Source organism: Puma concolor, chromosome F2 (genome assembly GCF_028749965.1).
Source record: "Puma concolor isolate L17-30 chromosome F2, mPumCon1.1.hap2, whole genome shotgun sequence".
In the NCBI taxonomy this organism is placed as follows: Eukaryota; Metazoa; Chordata; class Mammalia; order Carnivora; family Felidae; genus Puma; species Puma concolor.
Genome location: NC_141684.1, coordinates 20646581 through 20672519, shown reverse-complemented (window position 1 = coordinate 20672519; position 25939 = coordinate 20646581).

Sequence of the window (25939 nt, the reverse complement as noted above, 5' to 3'; positions counted from 1 at the left end):
GTAATTTATAAACTAATATTCAACCTATATTGGAGATTAACCCTCAAAAGTTTTTTTTGTAAAGGTGAATATTCAAACAGGTTTGGAGATCCCTATTTTAAAGATCCTAGAATTTAGGAAACTAACCTTTAATGCTTTATTTCAATGAATCAATTTCACCCCCTTTACAGGATGATTTAAACTGCCTTCTAAAGAGTCACTGGATTTATGGGCTATGTCAAAGTTACATATATTTCTGACGGATCCACCATAACACAAACTTTTGAAATTTCTAGCATAGCATCTAATGTACAATGAACTCTCAAAGAGTATTGTTGGAAGGAAGGAGGGAGGGCAGGAAGGAGGCATCAGGGAAGGAAGGGAAGAAGAAGAGAAGTAAAGAAGGAAAGGAAAGTTGACATCTTTTTAACACAACATTAAGACAGCTTTAAGATCATAGACTTTGTACACAGTCTTGATCTTTTCCCCATAGCTGGAAAACTTTCTAGGTGAGAAACACAGACTATTATTGGCTTCAGCATAGTAATATGTTCATCCCGAACTGAACAAATCTGGGGTTTGGTGGGAGTCGGGGAAGCCGTTACATGCTGCTAAGGATCTGGCATATAACACATTCTGCTCAGTGAATTTCTATTTAATTAATAAAAACCTATTTCATATTTATTATGTGCTATCTATGGGCACTGCTTTACACAGTTTACGAATTATTTCCTTCACGCTTCACATTATTGTGAAACAGTTTCTGTTATCAACCTCATTTTACAGACGAGGAAGCTGAGGCCAGAGAGATTGAGCAATTTGCCCAAGGTCACACAGCTGGTGGCAGATGCAAGATTTAAACCCACGTAATCTGGTCCCTAGCCTTTGCTCCCAACCACTACACTATTACACTGGAACTCTCCATCTCTTCCTTCTTTCACATTTTAAAACTTCTTCTCCCTTTTAAGGATGACTTTGATTTTCATCTGAACATATTTACCCTGGATTTTGCAAGGTGGGGGCTGGGAGGCATGCAGGGGAGAAATCCCAGAGTACTATGGAAAGATTAGTTAAAACCATAATATAAAGAACACAATAAACATTGTCACAAAAGCTCACATTTTGTGTTGGCTTAGCACTTCAGTTTTCAAAGTACCCACATATGTAACAATTCTATAGTTAACACTTCCAGAAACTTCTCAGGGAGGGAATTTTCTGCCATTTCTGATGAGGAAAGAAGCTCTCATGTAAAAGGTTTAGTCACAATCACAAAGCTAGCCAGCATTTGGATCATCTGATTCCTGGTCCTGTGCCCTTTAAATAATCTGGATAACTTATACCCTTTAGCAATGGGCAATGTAGGTGGGCACTTGCTCTTAAAGCTATCTAGCAACAATGCCTTACATTTGTAAAGAGCCAGATTTGCAAGTAGGTTCTGTACCAGCTCTTAGCTGTCAGCGATGGTCAATTGTGTTAAGATGGATTCTGAGGCTCTCACTCAGCCCTTCGGGAATGAGTGCAATGACCGACTTCCCAGGTACGTGTGCCCTGACTGAGGGAGCACCCATAGCGTATCCACTGGACCTCTCATTGAGATTTTTGTTCCAGCAGTTGATGTCTTAGATGTTGCTTCTTCCAGGTAGAGTTATTCCCCTTAGAGATTCTCCATCACTGGATTCATACTTCTATGGTTTTGTATTAATAACTATATAAATATCTAATGACATTTTTCTTACTCTGACTCTTAAAGTCAGAGATCTCATGTATCCAGATATTTCTTCAGCCTGACATGAATCCTGGCACATAGCAGGATTCAATAAATAGTTGTTGAACATGTTAGAGCTAAAAATAATTTTGTAAGACGAGCATTATCAGCTGTCAGTTTAAGAAGGTTGAGAATTCCGTGAAAGCCATCTTGAGTTGGCATAGAGTTAATGAGATTTTTCTCTGCACTGCATCTGATTCCTAAGATGCAAATGGCTTACTTACCTCATGACCACTGGGACTTTTCAAAACCATTAGTATTCTAGGAGGCGACAAAAGACTTCTAAATTTGCTCTCTCTAACTGACCTACTGTACTTTGTTTGAAATTACACTGCCTGTGTTTCCTGAAAACTTCATCAGTTCCCCACAGACATGAAAAGGAATCGTCTCCACTGAGCCATCTTGCTAGGAGACCTTTAGTAAAATTGTCCTGAAGAAGAAATTATTCCTCACCCCTGGGGTCACTTGATAGCTAAAACAGACTTCTCCTTTTTCTTTTAATCTGTTCTACTTCACTGCCTCCCTTTTTGTATGTTCTTAAAGGTATTGCCTTATTTACTTTGATGGTTTCTCAACTAATTGAATGCAGCAGTGACTTCCTTCTTCCTTGACTCTTTTGGATGTTTCTACTACCCCAAGGGGAAGGGTCCCGATCGGACAGCTTGACTTTGAGATACTTGCTTATCGAAATGACTTTAAAAGCCATTATTATTTATGATGCTGTTAAAAGTTTGCACATTTGACTAAAACAGAGAGAATGCAGTGGTACCAGCCTTAGCTTGTGGGGGTAATATTCCTAACTTATGGATTGGGGAATGGTTTCTGAAAGCAAAAGAATGGATAAATCTTGTAGCTTGATCTTAGGTCCATGTATACTGTCACAAAGCATCCTGAAAGATTGAAAAAAAAAACAAAACAAAACAAAAAACTAAAAAACTAAGGAATGACTTGTATATGAAGATAAGGAACACAACCTAAAAAGTCCAAATCATATAGAAACATTACTTAGGAGAAAGAAGGAATTGTTTTAGAATGGAATCCCTCCTGCTGACACAAGATGACTTCTTTCTGACTCCATAGTTAGCAAATATTTTCTGATTCCTTAACACTTGTGCACACGTATACACACACGCACACACCCTGCAGAAGAGGGAACTCTTCCACAACTGGTCATGGTAGCAGCCTATTTTTTCACTTCCTTTCCTCCATCCTTATCTACCAAATCCATTTTATGAAATGCCCTCAAAACCATTTTCACCAAGGTAAGGATTTTATGTGAAAAGCCATAAAACTTAAGAAAAGGTCCCTATTACCTTCTCCTTCTGCATCCTGGCCCATACCCAGTGACTCCCCAGGGCCCAGGATTTTCCAAGCTTCTATCTTTAGTGAGCTGTATGTGTAATGAATCATAGTGTCCACCTGTAAGTGTCATAAACAGATGGTATAAATATGCTTGCATAATGTGACTCAAAACACATGGCCAGTTTTAGCTGGAGTTCAAACAATATTTGCAGTTCCAAGAAACCTGTGGCTTGCAGATTCAGGGTCAGTGGGAGGAGAATACCGGAAAACTGACAGCCCGTGTCCCTGGCTGCCTGTCAGTGCAGGCTGCATGGAAGGGGCTGGGGAGAAGGCGGAGTGGAGGAGGAGTGACAGGAAAACCAGTTTTCCACTCATTCTTGAAGCCATTCATTTGAAAGGCTCCCAAGAAATTGGTCTTTGGATCCTATTGGGAGTGGGTGGTTTCATACATGCCCTTCCCTCTTCCTGGAATGTCCTTCCCTCCTTTCTACCCCTCCCGTTTTCCCTGTTTGTCTCTACTTATCAGATCTCAGTTTCCAAGTGCTTTCCTGTGGGAGGGGAGGCCTTCCAGCCCCCAGCCCAGGTGAAGGGGCGTGCACTTGTTCAGTGCTCCAATGATACACTAGAGTGGGAATCCTCTAGGACACGGGTTGTGGCATCTCCCATGTGGATGGAGGCCTGACATCGATCACAGGCAGTGCTGGACAATTAATACGCTTCGTTCATTTGAAGGTCTATCCCAATAAATGATGAATAGAGTGAAACAGCCCAGTTGAAATTTCAATATGATGTGATCTAGCTTCTTAAAGAACGATGAGGATTGACTATTGAAGCAAAAAGTAAACAGAGTCATCATTGATTCTTGAAGTTTCATTTATTCTTCAGTATGTGGCTTGCAAGAGGTCCAGATCAAGATCCTATCCTCTTGGAGATCCCGTCCTGTCTCCCCAGGCAGTCAGTAAGCTTTCTCTTCTATGACCACACAGTGGTTACTCACAGCCTGGGTTTCAATTCTTTTCATCCTGTCTTACCGGGTCACAAGCTAAGGTGGTGAACTGGGTCTCTGGCTCTTCTGCTTCAGTCTACTTTTCCTAGGACCTCGCACATTGCTGAGCAGTGGGTGAGCACTCACATTTGCTGAAATGATTGAAATCTTGGTGAGAAAAATAGAACGTCTACTCATTTAACCAACATTCAATAAATATTTATTGAGAGCCCCACTATTTACCAGGTGACGTTTCAGGTGCTTGGAATGTATCAATAAAATATTCCCTATGCAAATAAGCATTTTGGAAGTTATTAACTTTTCCAAAAACTAGAGAAATGGTTTCCAGGTTTGTTTTGTAACGCTGTTTACCTAAGACATGCACATAGACAGCTAGTACAAGTTGCTAAATACTAGGTGTTGAATTCTAAGGTGGTGATTAAAAGTCAAGCTTAATGGCATTTCTTCTTACTGGTATTCTTAATGGATGAACTCAGTACCCTGAAGATGTGTATTCAATAATGGATGGAAATACAAGAAGAAGCTAAGTTAGCAAATAATTTCTGGGCACAGATATCAGTGTAACGGTAAGGGTGCTCTTCACTTTTTCATTATAAGCACCCTAAAATGTCAGAAGGCTAAGAGCTGAGCAATCTTGAACCAGTTTTTAAAATTGTACTTAATTAAATTTCATTTGAAAAAAATGCCTGGTCCTTCTTAAGTAAATAATCCTCTTTATTATGTTTAAATTAAATTCTCCTAGAAATAGATTTTTTTGTAGTTTGTTTTAAGCTGGAATCATTAAAAATGCACAAGAATTTCATGCTGTGCAATCTTTATCTTTTCTAATGATGCTACTTTAGTTGAAGAGTGTGTAAACAACTAGGAGTTGCTCATTATCAGTCATTTTGACACTGAGGGCGATACATGGAATATAGCAATTCATGTCAATTATTATCTACCGGCACACTTCATTTCTGAGCCAGTAAGCAAAATTTGGGGGAGCAAACCTTCAACGTTAATTGAAAAATCAATAAACTTCTGATGGAGTGAGTTTTGTGCCTTCTATTTCCCTAATTTTAGAAGCTGCCTCCATTTAAATCTGTGGTGTTAGCCCCATTAATATTATTTTGTGGAAAGGCAGATGGTGACTCTTTATTCTTCTAGCCTGTAATGGAGACATGTATCAAATTATTTCTAGATTTATACTAACAGGACTTAACATTTTTTAAAGGGCTTTGTGGCACTGCAGACTTCATAAACCGGTCCTCTCATTCATCACAGATCTTTACTCCCTGCCGATGAACTACAGCCGCAATTATATCTAAGACAGGGATTCTCTCGTGCAGTTTAGGGGCAAGGAATGAATGTCTTCTACAATCAAAGCAGAGGAGCTAGCAGCAATTATTCCCACTGGAGTTGGTACAGCCTGAAGGCTTTCCTCTGGAGGGGAATGGAATAGTCAGCGTTTCATCCTGACAGAGTCTGCCTCTCAGGTCAAGGCCTGAGGCACCCTAGAAACTTCTTGAACACCACCACCTTTTGTTCTTGGAAAGACCAGTCCACAGCAAGACTATGGAATGGAATAGTGTTCGTTTACGGTCCACCTTGTCTTCGCAGAACCATCAACTGCAACAAGAAGGAACATGCCCGGGCCCCATAGCGGGAATATGCCTAGAATCAAATTCTGAACCCAGGTTTGAGCCTGGCTCAGCCATTTATCGGTGATACGACCTGGGGAAATCAGTTCACCTGCTTCAGACAATACGCTTCTCTGTGTGATGCAGCCAATGACATAGAGCTCCGAGGTTTTGAGGATTACATAGGTTAATGTGCATAAAACAGCTCAGTCAACTGAGGAGAAATGTATACACTTGGTAGGTGGTATCGTCATTACCCGTAAACCTGGCTCTGGCTCAGAAATTGGCGAGGCCATTCCATGGTTGGTGTCCCTGCCCCTGGCAGTCATCTTGCTCAATGCCAAGATTCCGCATACCTGTCTCCTGGCAACATCCAAATACAAGGTCCAGACGTTTCAGAGGGAAAATAAAAGCTGTAACTCTGATGGAATTGTTGAAAGCAAATTAAATCAGCTACATAAATTGTGAAACACGTATGGGTTTTATTTTTTCTGTGAGAGCTTAAAGAGCCGGTTTTTTTTAAGGGGAGCAGATGAGAAACAGACTATGAGCACCCCCTTTTAGAGAGGCAGGCTGCTCCTTTGTCTAGCAGTTATGTTCCTTGAGCTTTTTTTTTTTTTCCTACTAAGTCTGTGATGGATGAAACAGCAAAGATACAAAAATATGGGTGGAGTGTTAGCATTTCATAAAAATGATTGCAACACTAAGCAGAAGAAACTGCTCAAAATGGGGACAATATAAAAGAAATGCTCATCATTCTTGTAGCGTAACAACTCTGGAGGAAGGCCAGCCAGTTTTTCACACCCACATCCAGTCTCTCAGGAAATCCTGTTGGCTATTCCTTGAAAATAGATTAGAAAGTGCCTTGCCTGGATCGGTGCAGTAGCCTCCGGACTAGTCTTCCCCACTGTGTTTTTTCTCAATTCAGCAACAGAGTACTCCTTTTAAAATGATTAAAAAAAAAAAAAAAAAAAGTCATGTCATTATTCTTCTGTTAAAAACCCTTCATTAGCTTACATCTCACTCAGAGTGAATGCCAAAATCCCAAAAATGCCCAGAAGGCAGTATTTACCTCACTTCTGATTCTCTGACATCATCCCTTATTAGCTCAAAGGCTCCTGAGGGCCTTTGCACTGGCCACTTCTGCTGGAGGCAGCTGCAGTCATCCACGCTCTTTTCCCAACACCCACCTGGTCATACTTTCACCTGCTTCAAGTCTTTGCCTAAATAGCACCATCTCGACGCCTACCCTGAGCTACAGCCTGCCCACCCACTCCCTGCTTCCCGATATTGCTGACCCTTCTGTACTTTTTCTGTAGCACTTGTCACCATGTAATATACCATATAATCTACTTATTTATCATGTTTATTATTGATTGCCTATCGTCTATCTGTTTCCCTTAATATAAATTCCAAGAACGCAAGAATATATATGTCTATGCATTTCATGTATGTATGCAGTTTATAGAATGAATAACTGGATGATATTCCTGACCACATAGTTTTGAAGAAGGTGTTTTCAAGAGTAACTTCGGAGAGAAGCACAGAGCCTGGAGGAGAGTACTTTGTAAATAAGGGAGGAAACCCAATAAAAACAGAGGGCAAGTTATAGAAAGACAAATGGTGTCATCAGATTTAACGAACAGGACTAAAACTGAGATGATAAATGTTCCAGAAACTTTTAAACCTCCAGTTTCTAAACATATTAATTATTCAGCTTAGTTCTCCCTTTGTGCTTTCTATGAAAATTGGAAAACAGTCTGGTTTTAAATTTTCGTTATGTTGAAAGAGTGGGTGACATTCAGTGAAACAGAACAATGATGTTTCTGTTAGAATCTATACCTCAATTACTATATCTTACAGCCAAAGCCACAGCCCTTTCCATATCGATCTTTCAGTCAACTTACTCGATGTCAATACATTTGGCAAAAGCTGCAATTACGTACCATCATTTGAAATCATAAGAACAGCTTTTGAACAGGCAGAAGCAGGATTTTGTCACTGCTTTTGTTTTAGAAGACCGTGTGACAGCCCTGCATCCCAGCTGCTTTTGTCCAGAGTGAGACACTGCAGGTCAAAACCTCACGTGGACACGGAAGCCTCTTCCTTCTGGACAGTCTCGTTTGTCAGAAACATGTTCACACGCTAACATGATAAGGGCTGGAGAGAACGCAGTGCAGTTTAGACAGGAAATTTGCTTTGTTCTCACAGATTTTCTGCACTCGATTCCAAGAAAGTGTTTTAAACTTCGTGTTTCCATGCCTCTGCTTGGGAAGGGGGCGGCCATGTTAGTTTTTGACAAAAGACATAGTTGGTGGGTACCCAGAAGTTATCTCTCATTCATTCCTAAGATATTCTTTGGGACAGTTTGGTCTCTCCTTGTATAAAGAAAAGCTTCAAGGATTGGGAAAGTTGGAAGTAGAACAAACTAGGAAAAATATTTTTATTATTTTTAGAGCTTTTCCCCAGAGATTGGGGCAGATTGTATTTTACTAGTTTTCTTATAGTGGGACTCCTTGTAGTGCCTAGATTATGGGTGCAGCCTCAAACGGGAATGGCTGCATGGAGCATCTAGGGATGGTGGACACTGACTGTCAAGGCCCAGTTCCCAGGGTAGAACCCCCCCCCCCACACACACACACACAAAGACAGACAGTCACACAAACATACGCATGTGCGCACACATTGCATGCACACACATCTGTGATGACGTATGGCCACCTCTTAAGAATAGTGGGCAGAGGGTCCTTCACTGCATTTTCTAGATGGTGTGAGGCCTCAACTCTTTTTGCATGACAAGGAGGAGAAGGGAGCATAGTGAAGCCTGGATACGTTGCTCACTTTTGCCAGAAACATGGAGGCTCAGAACAGACCACCCAATTTCCCAAAAGTGAATAATATAAAGTTCCTTACTGGCCAAGTTATGTGGAACAAAAGTTACACCTGCTATAATAGTTCAAAAGGGAGACTGAAGGAGGATTTATAATGTATGAATTAAGAGTTCTCACACCACTCTTTTTTAAACGACAAGAGGTCTGGGCAAGACCATTGACATGCAATCTCTCGACCGGTTATAGTAAGCTGGGAATGTACATGGATTGTCATAACTAACAAAAAGATCTCACTTTCTATATCATATTTATAGTAATTGTAATAACACATAACGGCATCTACGTAGTGTCAGTTTTCAGAGCTTGGGTCTCCGGCTTAAATCTACAGTGTCTATTCCTTCCAGAATGTGGAAATTGACTGCAAGGTCACGCATTTGATCTCTGTTTTCCAAAGCTAAATGGAGAGAAAGTGATACTGAAGTATCTGGCTATTCAATCCTCTGAGTGGAAAATCTGAAATGTTCCAGTCTTCAACATTTGCTTTCAAATTTACCACAGAGATTATTTTTTAAAGTTTTAGCTGCCATTGCCTCTATTACATAATGCCTGGTACTGCACCCTGCTGAGAATAAACAAGCACAGAGGAACACAGGCATTTCGAACATGGATTCTGTGCTCTGCGGGTTCGTGGGAAACACTTTCTGTGGTTAATTTCCCTGGGCCACCCACCCCTGTGGCCTTAGGTCAGGAACTTCTCACCTGAAACAGAGCTTGGTGTTCTTCATCGTGTAATGGCAGGGCAAGACTTTAAGGAAAGCTCTGGCTTCCAAAAAGTCGACAGTGTGGACACTGGGCACGAAGTGACTAAGCACGCGGCTTGACCACATCACAGTGTGGGATTTGAGAATTCACTTTTGGGAACCTCCAGTTCTTGAGAAAGGAGAAGATGTGATGAATGAGTGTTCCCAGAGGCTTGGATGTTTGCTCAAGATTTATTGCAAACCTTATTACTTACTCTGGATTCCCTGTGTGTATGCAGCAGATGTGGACCCCACTCAACCTGGACAGGTGGCAACGTTAGAAACCATCAAGACTCTATCGTAGCTCCCTTGAAACCCGCGCTCTTTGGTAGCATAGTTTACAATCACTCATCTTTACATTTTGCCTCCATTCTGTCTGTCACGCAGCAACATGGTGATGCTTACATCATGTCATGTCAACAGAACTCACTCAGATTGCTCAAACTTCCATTGCCAAAACCATTGGCAATTTTTAGTCCTTATCTCATTTAATCTCCCTTCAGTATTTGGTGTATTTGACTAGTTCCTTCTTTAAATGTTTTCCTTATTTGATTTTACCAGTACCTGGCTCAACATCTGATCTTCATTCTCTCGTTTTCATTTCAGGTAAATTTTTTATTGAATGACCCTTCTGCATCACGAACTAATACAAAAGAAGAAGTCATAATTGGGCCATTTATGAATCATTTTTGCAGTCTCAGGCATCGCCCTAGGGTCTTTGAATTTGCGAAGCTCATAGGAAAGTGTTTAAAACCATGGCTATTACAACCGACCTGAGTTCAAATGCTAGCTCTGGCACTTGGTGGCCATTCAGAAGGGAGTCCTCAGAGAGCAGGTTCTGAAATGATTCGTTTGTAGGAGATTTATTAAGGAGTGCTCTTGAGACCAAGACCATGGGAAGGAAGCAAGATTGGGCAAAAAGAGAAGTTGAGCTGTGTGCAGTCGCTCATCAAAGGTAATCGCGTGGGGATCTAAAACTGGAATAAGCTTGTGGAGTTATCATCTGCAGCTGTGGAGAAGAGGCCTTGCCTTTGTAACCCTGTATTTGTCGATCACTGATTGTGGGCTGAGCCCTGGAAGGGGCATTATGACTTTGGGCGATGTGGCTCTCCGGGCAATGGGTCTCCATTGGGCAATGGGTCTGAGTGCCGAGGGCTGTCAGTCAGCAGCACTGCCTCCCATTAGGAGAATATGCCCTGGGCAGAGCCTCACAGTTTCCATGACCACAGCTCTGTATCCTTTAGGAAATCATCTTTCTGTGCCTCACTTCCACAGCTACAAAAGAGGAACAATGATAGTATGTAACACATGGGTTTGTTGTGATTGCTTAAAATTATATCTGGCATTTAGTACATGCCCAGTAAAATTACTGTTTTATTTCATAGCCACTCAAGACGGCGTGTGTTAGCTTGCTGAATTCAGCAGACCGTCGTCAGGCTATACCCTGGGACTCGTCCTAGACTCGTGCTCACGTTCAAGTCATAAATTCTATGGATTCTTTCTTTTAAATATTTTTCTTATTTGTGACCTCTTCTCCAGTTCCAACAGTACTTTCCTAGTTCAAATCCTTATTTTCTGTTGTCTGGACCATGTCTTTGCTTCCAGTCTTTCTGTCTTCCAAATAAGTCTTTGTTAATAGCGAGTGATTTTCTATACAAATTCAAATCCAACCATTGTTTCCCTACTTAAAATACTATTGCCAATAAGACAAAGTACAAGTTTCTTAGAGAGACAATCATTCCATTTCTTGCCACTTCCTCGTATGCAGCGAATTCTACAGCAACAGCTAATTACTCTTAACTCACATTATGAGGCTCTGGCATTATTACTCTGGGACCTTAACCAGTTTTTTTGTGTGTGAGTTTAACTTCTCCCATTAGCTAAAATATCTTTTCTTCTATGGAGCCTTCTCCAACTCATACATATGAGTGTACAAATGCACACAGACTTTCCTTTCTCTGCCTGTAGGAAAACTTCTATTACCCTATTAAATAAAGATATTTAATAATAATATTTATAATAATATTCCTCTCAGATTCTGTTACCCTGCCTCTTCTGTTCAGGTCTGGATTTAGAGCACTTAACATATTGTATCATAATGTGATATGGTGAGCTCTGGAATGGGACAGTCCTAGATTTAAATCCTAACTCAGCGCTTAGTGGAGTGGCCTTTGACCAGTTCCACTCTTGATTTTCTCAACTTACTTTGAAAGGTACATGTAAGGATTAAGTGAGAAAATGTATACCAGATGCACAAAGTGTGTACTCAGTATTTAGCAGATATGAGTATTGTTATGTTCGTCTACTTGTCTCCTTTATTTAGTACAAGCTCCTTGACAGAAGAAGCCTTATCATACACATCTTGATTACTTTGACATCTAGGAGAATGTCTGGCATATTAAACGAATAATTGCTGGATACATGGCTAAAGAAAGGTTTGATATATATCGTATATCATATTGAAATTGCACAGCAGTGTAAAGGACAGACTTTTGGAAAAAAAGTGAAATGTCAAGTGTATGACACAGAAACTTAAGGAGTTATTATCTCCATTTTAAAGTGAGGATGAGTCATAATATCCTTTTGAAAAAATGAAAGCTGTTTCAAAGGTTAACTCACATGTGGTTGTGTCATCTCAGGTAGATAAACATTATTTTCCTCTCCTGACAGGAGTAGAAGTCATTTTGGCTCATTAATGGTAGCATGGTATTCGTTCATTCATTCACTCAACAGTTATTTGTTGAACATCTGCTAAATGTTAACCATACTAGGTGTGAACAATTAGAAGCTGAACAGAGGCCAACACTGTTCCTGCTCTCATGAAGTCTGCAGTCTAACTGGGGGGATGACTGTTAAAACAATAGTCAAGTGTGAGACCTCTCTCACAGGGCTGATCAGGATGCTATACCACCATGTAACAGACTGCCTAACTAGTCTGGAGGTAGTCAAGGGACGGAAGAGTACAGTATAGTAGCTCAGAGCACAAAATTCCGGAGGGGCTTTGTCGTCCGTTTTCAGCCTTTAGACTTCATGCAAGAGAATAAAATAATCATATTTCTCTTTTGGAAGGACCACTCTGGCTTCTGTATGGAGATTGGATTAAAAAGTCCAAAACTGAAGCCAGAAAAATCATCTGGGAGGCCACCAACAATCTGGGCAATCAAGTCTTCAGCTTCAGAATCTGATGGCCGTTCATCATTTCTCTGTCTTCCAAGGAATGAGTATTACGGTATTGCAATAATAGAGAGCAGGTACCATAGATGTAATGACAGTTAGTGACTCTGCCATTACTGGAGGAAAAAAAATACTTACATGTAAAGGAGCATTTTTAAAAATACTTTTTAAAAATTTGTTTATTTTTGAGGGAGAGAGAGTGAGAGAGAAAGCAAGTGGGGGAGGGGCAGAGAAAGAGGGGGACGGATGATCCAAAGCAGGCTCTGTGTTGACAGAGGAGAACCCTATGCAGAGCTTGGACTCCAGGCAGGCTCCCCTGTAAAGGAGCATTTTGAAACCGTCTTTTCTGTGAGTCTCTCTTTCAGAGGGAGAAATTTTGGCTCACAAAGGCCAGTATCTCACCTGAGTCCCACTCCCTAGGTACAACCCATGTGCTTCACATTGTACCATGTCCTGAAAGTAAGAGAAAAGAAATAGAAGGCATGTTCCCTAATTCCAGGGAAGATTAAATCTGGTTGAAGAAAACAAACAGCTCTACTTAAGTGAATTGAAGCCAAAGATAAAGAATGAATACGAGGCTAATTTTGCTCCCACTACACTAGCTAAGCATTTTCCATGCCCTCACTGATGAATGGGAAATCTTTATGGCTGCTTCAGCTCTAAACAAACCTATATAAGTGCATAGCCAGTATTAGAGTTTCTCCAGGAGGCCTACCACCACTTGCTCTGAAGAAATGCTTAATTTTCCTCTTCTCTATATGAGGCGTTCACAGACACAGGGATAGAATAGGAATATATCCCCATTCATCCTCCTTTAGCCTCTCGCTGTATGGGACTCAACCCTCATTCAGATGACTGGGACTTGGAGCCACATTATCTACCTCCTTGTCCCCAGTGCAGACAATGGATATGACAGTGCAGAAGGGTGAAGACACATGGTCAGATACTGTGGAAATATCTTAATTGTGGTCATTTGTAACAAGACTTTGAGGAACCTCAGATATATAGTCATTGGACATACGTTTTTCCTGCAATAAAAATGTACTTTCAGAGCACAGGCAGTTTCTCCTTTTCAAGATACCAGTAATAATTTAATATTTATAAGGCAACTTAAATGTTTCTTAAAAAGAAAATACAGTTCAAAATATAAAAATGTGTCAGTACTTTGCAGTGGTTTGCTCTGGAGTTTGAATCCTGGTTCTACTTTGACTCATCATATGAATCCATAAATAGATTACTTATCACTTTTGTGACTCAATTCCCATCACTAAGATAGAGGTAAAGAGAGTAGTCACCTCACTTAAGCTGTCGGGAAGATTAAATGGGTCAATACATGAGCTTAGAATAATACTTGACACATAAACATTACTTATTTATTATATTGTTTCGAAAATTTTGAGAAAATGGGGTCCTATCTGCTAAATCTCCATAAAGCTATGAACATGTGAATGCATGCCTGTGGAACTAACCATATTTCATATTAAAGATAATTATTACCCTACTCTTCACCCACAATTCTGACTTATTATATGGAAAATAATTTATAATTATTCATCCTGTATTTTACATGAAGATTTCAAAATTCCACGGATGACTCTGGGATGCAGAAAGGGAAGTTGTGAGAGAAGCCCATCACATTAGGCTCTGATCGTCTCACATGGAACCCATATCTAAAGGTCCAATGTATTCTTTGGAAAGAAAGACGTAGGGTGGTGCCAGTGTTGTGTCATATTCCAGACCAGATTAAAGGTTTCTGGAGTTGTGGTTGTACACACCCTGTTTTATGGTTGTATGCACTCCACAACCAAGGACCCATGGACCTTCCTTCAAAGTTCCATCTCTGAAAATTGTAGACCAAATGAAATATCATGTGGCAACAAATGATAATCAGTCTCCAAAATGTGGAAGGTTCTTATTCATTAAAATAAATCTGTTGAGAATCTACTCTTTGCCAGGTATCTGGATAGACATAAGGGTTTCAATAAAGAGAAAACCCTCTAGCCAAAAAAGTTCCAATTAATAGAGGAAAGAGACAAGTAAAAATTTCCCATACAGTATGATAATGGAGGTGTGTAAAATTTAAGACAAGGAGACAAGGGAAGTGAGAACAGGGTGAGGCAGAACCTGAGCTGAATTGTGAAGGACAAATAGGAGTCAATCGTTAAATAAGATCTTATCATGAGAGGAGCATTTTACTTAGAAAGAAAAAAGGCCAGAAATATGCCATATTTGGAAACTGCAAGTGTCTCAGTATGTCCAGGACATATAACCTGGAGTGGATATTGGTGGTAATTGAGGCTGGAGAAGGCTTTGGTTTTGAATATCTTGTTGAGCAGTTGAGACCTTATTCTGTGGACGGTTGGGACCCCTGAGTGATTTTCAACAAGATAATAATACAATCTTATTTTTTGTTTTATAGAGATTCTTCTAGTTGTGGTGTAGAAAATGCAGTGGGGGTGGGGAGAGCTATGGCGATTCTTGTATAATTAAAATGATAGGTGATGAAGTTAGCATTTATGTCATGGTGGGAATGGAGATAAGGGATAGATTAGACGCAGAGTACGGTGATAAAACTTGTAGGACTAAGTCATTGATTAACTCTAGAAGTGTTGGATGAAAAGAGAAAAAGTAGGAGTCAAAGAAGATCACCATATTTCTAACATCAGTAAATAAATTAGTAAATAGAGATGCTGATGATTGACATGGGGCACACAATTGAAAAAGATGGCAAATTGGGGGATGGGCTAGACCATTTCCAGAGTGCCTTCCCACTCACCTATGACCTACTGAAAATACTTCTTCTGGTTATCCAGAATTCTTTCTCCTGATCATGTTTCACATCAATTCATGGGAAGGGTAAATAGGAGGAAGAATTACATATAAATTTCTATTATGTTATACTTGACCTTAATTCACTTGCCATGAAAATTGAGCATTTGTAGAGTGTAAATGCAATTTTTAAAGCCCATATATGTCACATCTTAGGGAATAAGACCTTGATTTAGAAAGCATTGCATTAATAATAATAATAATAATAATACAAACTGATGTTAAATTGGCACTTACTGTGTATCAAACATTAAGCTCTTCACAGACATCAATTCATTTAAGTCTCACAACAAACCTACAAGGCAAGTACCAGTATTCTCTCCATTGACAGATGGAGAAATCTGAGGCTTAGAGTGTTTGATCACCCACTGTTAAGAAGTTAGCCAGGAGTCAAAGTGAAGTCCTCCCATGCTGTGGTATGAGCAGAGGACTGGGAATTCAGAAACCTGGTTTAGAGTCCTCATATCACCATTTATTGGCAAGAACACAGTCATGTCACCCTTCTTCATCGGCAAAAATATAAGTCAAGGAACGAGTTGCTAGGGCAGGAAGACATTGGAAAAGTTGAAATCAAAGACCTCTGTAGCCCCTTCAAGTGATGGCATTCTATGGTTTTGATGTGCATGGTGGAGTGTTCATTCTGGTAGTGACTCTGAGCTCAAAGGGATATGGTGACTGGTCCACACAATATGCTGAGGGGACAGGCATGTCTCTGAAAAGAAGGCAGAACATTGCCCAATAAATGTGATCATTGGTTTAATTTGGACATTTTTTTTTAAAGTTCCTGCAATGTTTCCCCTGGCTAGGAGCTATTTGGATTATTGCCACTTCCTTTATAGGAAAAGGAGTGAGACCAGTTTCTCTGGAGGAGGAAAATCTTGTTCTCCTTTAAATAAAGATCTTGGGACTTTTTGTGTTCTCTTGAATTTTGTCATCTATTTTTTTACCTTGTAGTTATGCTGCCCAAATATGGTAGAATAAAATCCCTTCTGACCAGAGAATTGGAGAGTATAAATATTTCCAGGAAAACCCACAGAAAGGGTCTTTTCAAGCTGCAGATGGGGGCAGCAAGGGAAGAGGGGAAGATATTAACTGTTTCTAACTTTGGTCTTTTACATTGGACTTTAAACTGATGTTTTATTTCAGCTACAGGAAAGTTATTGGGGCTTTTTGGTCATTCCTCTTCTTAGGAGATAAAAAAAAAATGGCCACTTTGGACATTTAAAGCTCTGTGATGTTAGTCCTACTCTTGGGGTTTTGAAGAAAATACATAGACACTCAAGTCACAACACTTACTAGTTGTGTGATTCCAGATAATATTCTTGAACCTCCATGTCTCATCTGTAGAATTGAATCAACACCTTTATTTCAAAGATCGTCAGGAAGTTGAAATGCAATAGTATATGTCAAGCACTTAGGCCAGTGCCTGGCAGCAGTAATACTAATGGCATAGTATGCTCTGTCCATTGGGCATGACTGTCTACAAGACGTTCTCCCACCTTGCATATTTAGTCGCTATACAGCACACCTGAGTAACAATAGCAACAGATGCTGCTCTATCAATAAAAAAAAAAAAAAATAGAGGGGGGTGGGAGGGAAGGGAGGGTAGGTGATGGGCATTGAAGAGGGCATCTTTTGGGATGAGCACTGGGTGTTGTATGGAAACCAATTTAACAATAAATTTCTTATATTAAAAAAATAGAAAATAATTAACACAATATGCTAATACGCATGGGACTTTCTGTCAGAAATTACAGTGCTTAGGATCTGAATTCTTCTTGAAAGCAATTTGAGCTCCAAACAGCTTTGTACGTGTATTAGCTATTATTTTGTGCACTTTTGGGAATATTTGCTATCTATGGTTGGTTATGATTGTTTGTAAAAAGCAGACACAGGAAGAAGAGAAATTGTGCTGGATTAATAAGAGTGTCTGGGGCATAGACAGAATATTGATACACTTTGTGCAAAAAATGGGCTGATCCAGCTGAGCTCAGATAGCAAACCTATCTGTACATATGAGGATGTTAATTTTCAAAGAAAAATCTTGGATGGATGCCAATAACTTCTGGGAAAAGGATATCATCTTATACAGATTCCTTCGCAGAGAACTTTGCTGTCCACAGAGAAACCTTTCCTGAAAAGACAATTATTTTATTCTTTGGCTCCTATTTGAGGATTGTTTGAGTTAGATCATTTTGCACCCAAAGACCACCACAAAGTTCAGAGAAGGTAGGAGGGGCCTTCCCTTTAAATTCTTGGTCAACCGTTCACATTTCCAAAAGTTAGTTGACAATTACAAGGTTTGAGGACTTCCAGTTATAATTGTACTGCAAGAATAATATGAGAGAAAACAAGCCGAGGTTATGTTAACAGGCCCCTGGTGGCTGTCAAGGACATGTGGTTCAGCCTTTGAAGTCAATTTCAATAGATTTTCATGAGAAATAAGTGTAGTAATATGCTCCTGTTTTAGGTTTTACAAGTGATATTGTTTAACATCCTGATGTTTCTTGTAAGTTTGTTTTAGGGACTTTCTTTATTTCCTCTGAATTACAACTGCTTTGGAAGGCAGAACTACTTTATTAAGCTAAACAAAATAGAGGATTGAGATTTCATTTCTAGTCCTATTTTTATGTTGTTTAATGAAATTAATTTAAGCTCATGATTTTTAAAAGATAGAACAGATACTGAAAGCAGAAAGAATATGAGGTAGTGATTTCCCTTCCCTAGCTTTGCTTCCCAAAAGTATCCCTTTCAAAACTTCTCTCTCTATATGTCAAATAAATAAATAAATAAATAGATAAGAAAAGAAAACAAACCCATCCCAATACCCAACTTCAAAACAAAACCAAAGCAAATTTTTGTAAACCTACTCATATATATTTTGTTTGTTTTACACAAACTGTATATAAACAAACTGTCGAATACTTTGATTTCTCACTTATTGTATCTTGGGCAGTTTTCAATATTAAGACATACAGATTTATTACATTCTTTTTAACATATGCATATCATTTGTTGTTTGGATGTGCCATAATGTATCTAACCAGTGATTTCTGTATTTTGTTATTACAAATAATGCTGTATGAAAAGGGTAAGTTTTCTTGCATGGTATTTCTGGGGCAAAGGGTAAATGCATTTTTAAATTTTGGCAGATATATTAATTGAGTTCCCACTAAGAGTATATGAGAGTGCTTATTTTAGGCAGGCATTATTTGTCTCTATCCATGTGTCCTCCTCTACACCTGGTTGAAGGTGTGGTATCAGTCAATGTTAGCAGATAAGTAAATGAAGGATAGAAACTTCAGAGACGACAAAGGTGGTATTTTTTTTCTCCAAATTTTCATTTAAATTCTAGGTAGTTAACATACAGTGCAATATTGGTTTCGGGAGTAGAATTCAGTGATTCATCAATTGCATGCAACACCCAGTGCTCATCAGAACAACTGCCTTCCTTAATACTCATCGCCCATCTAGCCCATCCACCACCCACCTCCCTCCATCAACCCGTAGTTTGTTCTCTATCTTTAAGAGACTCTCGTGGTTGTTTCCCTCTTTCCTTCCCCAGCCCCATATGTTCATCTGTTTTGTTTTGTTTAATCTTTGACAAAGCAAGAAAGAATATCCAATGGAAAAAAGACAGTCTTTTCAGCAAATGGTGTTGGGAAAACTGGACAGCAACATGCAGAAGAATGAACCTGGACCATTTTCTTACACCATACACAAAAATAAACTCAAAATGGATGAAAGATCTAAGCATAAGACAGGAAACCATCAAAATCCTAGAGGAGAAAACAGGCAACAACTCTTTGACCTTGGCCACAGCAACTTCTTACTTGACATGTTTCTGGAGGCAAGGAAAAACAAAAGCAAAAATGAACTATTAGGACATCATCAAGATAAAATCTTCTGCACAAAGAAGGAAACAACCAGCAATACTAAAAGGTGATCAACAGAATTGGAGAAGATATTTGTAAATGACATATCAGATAAAGGGTTAGTATCCAAAATCTATAAAGAACATATCAAACTCAACACCCTAAAGACAAATAATCCAGTGAAGAAACGGGCAATGATATAAATAGACACTTTTCCAAAGAAAATGTCCAGATGGTTAACAGACACATGAAAAGATGCTCAACATCAATCATCACTGAAGAAATACAAATCAAAACCACAATGAGATATCACCTCACACCTGTCAGAATGGCTAAAATTAACAACTCAAGAAACAACAGATGTCGGCAAGGATGCGGGGAAAGAGAAACACTTTTGCACTGCTGGTGGGAGTGCAAAATGGTGCAGCCACTCTCCAAAACAGTATGGAGTTTCCTCATAAAATTAAAAATAGAACTACCCTACAACCCAGCAATTGCACTACTAGGTATTTATCTAAAAGGTAAAAAATGCTGATTTGGGAGGGCACGTGCACCCCAACGTTTACGGCAGCACTATTGACAATAGCCAACATATGGAAGGAGCCCAAATGTCCATCGACTGAAGAATGCATAAAGAAGACGTGGTATATATATATACAATGGAAAATTATTCAGTGATCAAAAAGAATTACATCTTGCCATTTGCAACAACGTGGATATATTAAAGTGTACTATGATATGTGAAATAAGTCAGTCAGAGAAAGGCAAATATATAATTTCACTCATGTGGAATTTGAGAAACCAAACAGATGAACATAGGGAAAGGGAAGGAAAAATAAAATAAAAACATAAAAGGAGACAAACCATAAGAGACTCTTAAATACAGAGAACAGACTGAAGGTTGCTGGCAGGTGTTGGGGGGAAATGGGCTAAATGGGTGATGGGCATTAAGGAGGGCACTTGTTGGCATGAGCACTGGGTATTATACGTAAGTGATGAATCACTAAATTCTATTCCTGAAATCATTATTACACTATGTTAACTAATTTAGATTTAAATAATAATAATAAAAAAGAATGAACCATCTCAAACCAGATAAAGACTACATCGAGAAGCAAAGTTTGTAAAATTTTTTTGGTACAATATTATCCTGTCTGTTATCTACTTATCTCACTTTACTAATTGTCTGAAGGGAGGGACTTATTCATTACACTTTTGGGAGAACCTAGAACAGTGCCGGACACAGATGAAGCACTTAATAACTAGGTTGAATAAATGGGTGAATAAATAAATGCCAGAAAAAAATATTTCTTATTTTGGAACTTGACATTTTATATTGTTAAGTAAGCCAATCTCTTCATTATTAATGAACTTTTCAGTGTTGGTGATGAACAATCTCCTTCTAGAGAATGGCTGGACTTCTAGAACCTGAAATCATACTTAAGTCTGTTCCTCCAATGTGTTCACCTATGTGGTGCAGCCCACGTGTATGGGATTTTAGCCACACAGTGAGTGTAATTGATGGGAATAATTACAGATGCATAAATGGCATTCTAGATAATGGCAGGGATTCCTTCTCTCTCCAAAGTGCTTTACTTTCCTCCAGCTTTCCTGAGAGTTGACAAGGTTGTATATATTTAAAGTGTAGTGTGATGATGTTATATGATTACTACAATCAAGTTAATTAACACATCCATCACCTCCCATAGTTACTATAGCCACTATGCTGTACATTAGATCTTCAGTCTCCAAAGTTTTCTGAACCCTGAACTGATCATCGCAAGCATCTATACATAGTATCAATTTTTTTTCCTTTTTTTATGTTTATTTTTGAGAGAGAGAGAGAGAGACAGAGCATGAGCGGGGGAGGGTCAGAGAGAGAGGGAGACACAAAATCCGAAGCAGGCTCCAGGCTCTGAGCTGTCAGCAAGAGCCTGATGCAGGGCTCGAACTGCAAGACCATGACCTGAGCCGAAGTCAGACACTCAACCGACTGAGCCGCCCAGGCGCCCCCATAGTTTCAATTTTCATGATGAAGACTTTTCTTCTTTTGCCCATGTAAATGTAGATTATTATTCTTGGAAATTTTCTCTGGACTTGGTTAATGCTCATTCCATAAAAGCATTGATCATGTTGAATTGCATTTTTTCCTTGAACGACTGTATTAAATATAGAACTTTGTTGTCTAGCTACCTGAGGGATTGGACTCCATCTTTTTCATGGAGCTCAACACGTAATAGAGGCTCATCAAATAGAACAGAATTTATTCAAGAGTCCAACATTCTCCTTCCCTTTTCCTGATATATCCCTAGACTTCAGATGTGCAGCAAGAAAATTAATTCTCTTCTTTTCTGCTGCTGAAGAAAAGCATGAAAATCAACATGGTAGGATAGAATAAACTTGGGCTTTAATAGGAAGCATACCTGAGCTCACAACACAGTTTTGCCATTCCTTGCTTGATAACCTTGAGCATTATTCAACTTCTCTGAGGTTGCGAGGAGAATGTAATAGGGTTACATAAATAGTAAATTCACTGACATGATGAAATATTAGCTTCCCTTCCTCTATCACCTTTCCCTAAAGGATATCAAAAACTGCTCTGGTTAAAGTCAAGGGCTGGGGCAGTGGATTTGAATAGGGGATTTAAGAACTTTGTAATTTTAGAAAAAGGGCATGACATAATGGGAATCAGCATTTTTCCTTTAAGTTTGCCCTTCAGTTAAGGCTGTGGAAATTTCACGTTAGTAATATTTTAACTGAATAAACAACTAAGGAAACTACCATAGGAGTTTATGTACATTCACTCCCGCTTTCTCTGTACAAGCTGTTACTTAAGACTGTTTTAGGACTGTATTTGGATCAATGGATGTTGGAGCCTAAGTGTGGAGGAAACACCCTCGCTCTCATCCATATGTGAATCTTATGACCAGTCCTTGTGAAGCTTTAGATCAGTATTTTCTTCTTTTTAAAAAATATTATTTAAATCCAAGTTAGTTAACATATAGTGTAATAACGGTTTCAGGAGTAGAATTTAGTGATTCATCACTTACATATAACACCCAGTGTTCTTGCCAACAAGAGCCCTCCTTAATACCCATTACCCATTTAACCCAGCCCCCACCCAACCCCCTGCCAGCAGCCTTCAGTTTGCTCTTTGTATTTAAGCATCTCTTATGGTTTGCCTCCCTCTGTTTTTATCTTATTTTTCCTTCCCTTCTCCTATGTTCATATATTTTGTTTCTTAAATTCCACATGAGTGAAATTATATGATATTTGTCTTTCTCTGACTGACTTATTTCGTGTATCATACTCCACTCTAGTTCTACCCATGTTATTGCAAATGGAAAGATTTCATTCTTTTTGATCACTGAGTAATATCCCATTGTATAAATATGCCACATCTTCTTTATCCATTCATCAGTCGATGGACATTCGGGCTCATTCCATAATTTGGCTGTTGTTGATAGCACTGCCATAAACATTGGGGTGCATGTGCCCCTTGAGTCAGCATTTTTGTATGCTTTAGATAAATACCCAATAGTGCAATTGCTGGGTCGTAGGGTAGTTCTGTTTTTAATATTTTGAGGAACCTCCATACTGTTTTCCAGAGTGGCTGCACCAGTTTGCCTTCCCACCAACAATGCAAAAAAGTTCCCCTTTCTCTGTATCCTTGCCAACACCTGTTGTTTCCTGAGATGTGAATTTTAGCCATTCTGACAGGTATGAGGTGGTATCACCAGATTGCAGAACCAGATTCCCAACCTTATCGGACACTGCCTTCTTTGGCTCTGCTGTCTCACCAACCCTTCCAAGGCCTCCCCACACCAGCCAACTCCAGCCACATTAGTTTGCTTTAAGTTCTTTGCAATTTTGCATGACCGTCTAATTAGTATTATACACAAAATTACAATGTAAATGATTACATATATGTAATAGTAACCATCATGCTAATAGTGTCAAATTGTATCACCAAAATTCTGTTCCCAAAGGCTCAGGAGTCACAGTCTCAGCATGTAAAGCATGGTCCCTTTGCCCCTACTCACCCTGACAGCCACATCTCTCACCACACTCCCCCTTAAGCCTTTGCTCCAGCCATGTAGAATCTCCTTTTGAATGCACTAAGACCCTTTTTCTATTCTGGAATAAGCTCTTCCTTCTGCTTGGATCTCTCTCACCCCAAATCCCAATCTCACTGACGGTCCCAAGGTCAGTTCACTCCTGCTCACCCTGCAGCAGTTGAAACATCTGTTTCTACAGAAGATTCAAGTGGGAGGTTGCAAATTGTGCTTTATTCCAAACCATGGGAAGTGAAATTAAGGATATGATGTAAAAGATGTATTTATCACAAAAGAAAGGGGGAAAGTCCATTCCTTCTGGTCCAGTGGCACAGGAGGAGGGGGCGGGGTGTAAGAGAAGCATGTAAAAAAATAGACATGTGGTGGCTCTCCTCTCTGCTGAAATCCACAATGAGGATACCCTTTCAGACATGGGATATATTAGTCAGGTCCTTCGCAGGAACATGTCCCTCTGGCCCACAGGGCGAGTGTGGAGGGAATACCTCACTTCTCTCTCTTCCCACCTTCTGATCTCCAACCAGTGCTGCTTCCCTACTGGGAAAATTCAAACCTGGAAGCCACAAGGCAAATGAGCCTGTGCTACCATCTAAAAAGGACAGGATAAAAGAACAGGGGCAAATCAAGAATCAGTAACATAGAATGAGTCCCAAACAGGAAATTATAGTTTGTGTGCCCGGACATAACTGGAGTAAAATTTCACATTTAGTTTGGCACAAGGCCAAAGAGGTGCACACATCCTTGCCGAAGGGTTCTGCTTCTGGCAAACTTGGCCAGAAACAGGGATGGAGCTGCGTCCCTGTCCTCGCTTCGCCTGCTCTAAGGCCCCTGTTGTTGTCTACTGCCTGATGCCAGCTCTTGTCAGATACTCAGCCGAGAATCTGTTCAAGCAGCATTTTTTTCCCCCTGCTCTGATCCCCAAACGATCGAGTACCATTTAATTCTGGTAGAAAAACTTGAAGTTCTTTTTAAAAATGATTTTACATCCAGTACATCAATTCAGTAGCAAAACACTATTGGAATGCATTGTCTCTATTTTTATGAAATGAATCAGAGACTAAAAAGAATACTCCCTAACAGAATCCCTAAGTGCCAATGAGTTAGAAATCTTAATTTTTCTAAACTGCACTAACTGTGTTCAAAGTCTCACCTTGCCCCTTAGTATGTTATGACTCTGGCAAACTGCTTAAATTCTCTATGCTTCATTTTTCATACCTGGGAGATTGGGGTAAAATAAGGTAGCTGTCAGGATGAAATATTTTAATACACTTAAAGTACTTACAAAGCTCCGGCATATATTAAAGATTAAAGATGAATAAATATTGTTATTACATGCCTTAGTAAAAATACCTTCTGCTTTTAGTCAACACACTTTTAGTGAGTACCCACTCGATGGAAAGACCTATGAAGAATGGTTTCTGTATGTAACACTGGCATTTAGTAGGAAAACCAGACTACTCCATATAAGCTGGTGCATGATAAAACAGGGAATCGTAGAGATTTGGGTTATATTAACCACCATTCCTGGGGTTGTCACAAATTCAGACTGGCCAGTCATTGTGTGGGATGCGAAATAGGTAAGAGAGAGGGAGAAGGATGTGTTAAGTGGTTCCTCCAGCATGGGATTAATATAGCAATTGTTCCTTATTTAAGATTGATTAATTAAGCTTTCAGATTTTGGCCTCTTTAAGGGTTTAATTACTTACCTCTTTTTTTTTTTTTTTTAGTTTATTGGGAAAATAACTCTGGTTTTAGGGATTTCTGCACTAGAGCAGCTGCCCAAAAACAGAGGGATGGCTGATGGCACTATGGCTTGCTATTTTGGGGACACTGGATCATCCTCTCCAAGTACTGATTCTTCATCTATGAAACGAACCTTAGCACACGCCCTTTATGCTGCCCTCATAGAGCATCTTGAGGACCAAATATGCTAAATGGATGTGCCAGTAAGAGTTTTTAAAGTATAAGATTCTGTTCAAAAAGTAACCAACAGAGTTGTTACCGCATAGTATACCCTGAGATAACATACTACAGTTGTTCAGGACACAGGTTTTGGATTTCATATGCGTCTGGTTTTGCCACTAACTAGCTGTACAGACTTGGTTGAGTAATTGACACTTCTGAGCCTTATTTGTTTCATCTGTGTAATGGATCATGTTGAGGATTGGCTGAGATTATTTGTATAAAATGCTTAACACATTGTCAAGCTCATAGCTTGAGAAGTTCTTTTGTAAAAAACTATTCTTTTGCTGCAGCTTGAGTAGGAATATATTATAGTAATTGTATGAAGAAACAATCTTGTGCCTAAAATTCACAGCGAAGAGTGATAGCAGGGACACCTGGCTGGCTCAGTCGGTAGAGCATGCGATCTCTGTTCTCGGCATTGTGAGTTCAAGCCTCACGTCGGGGGTAGAGACTATTAAAATTAAAATAAAATAAAACCTTTAAAAAAAGTCGTAGCAGAAGGGAGAAACCACCCATGCTTGTGCTTGTCTCCCTGGCTGAGCAAGATTACTTGAGGAAGTTGCAAAATGAGTTCAGACAAGCAATATGGAAAGACAAAACACTGCCCTAGATTGTGCCTGCGACATATGCAGAAGGCAGATAAGGCTTATCGCTTATAATTTAAAAGGGGGGATTTATTAAACTAGATAAGGATCTAAACTTTATGATAAATTCTATTTCT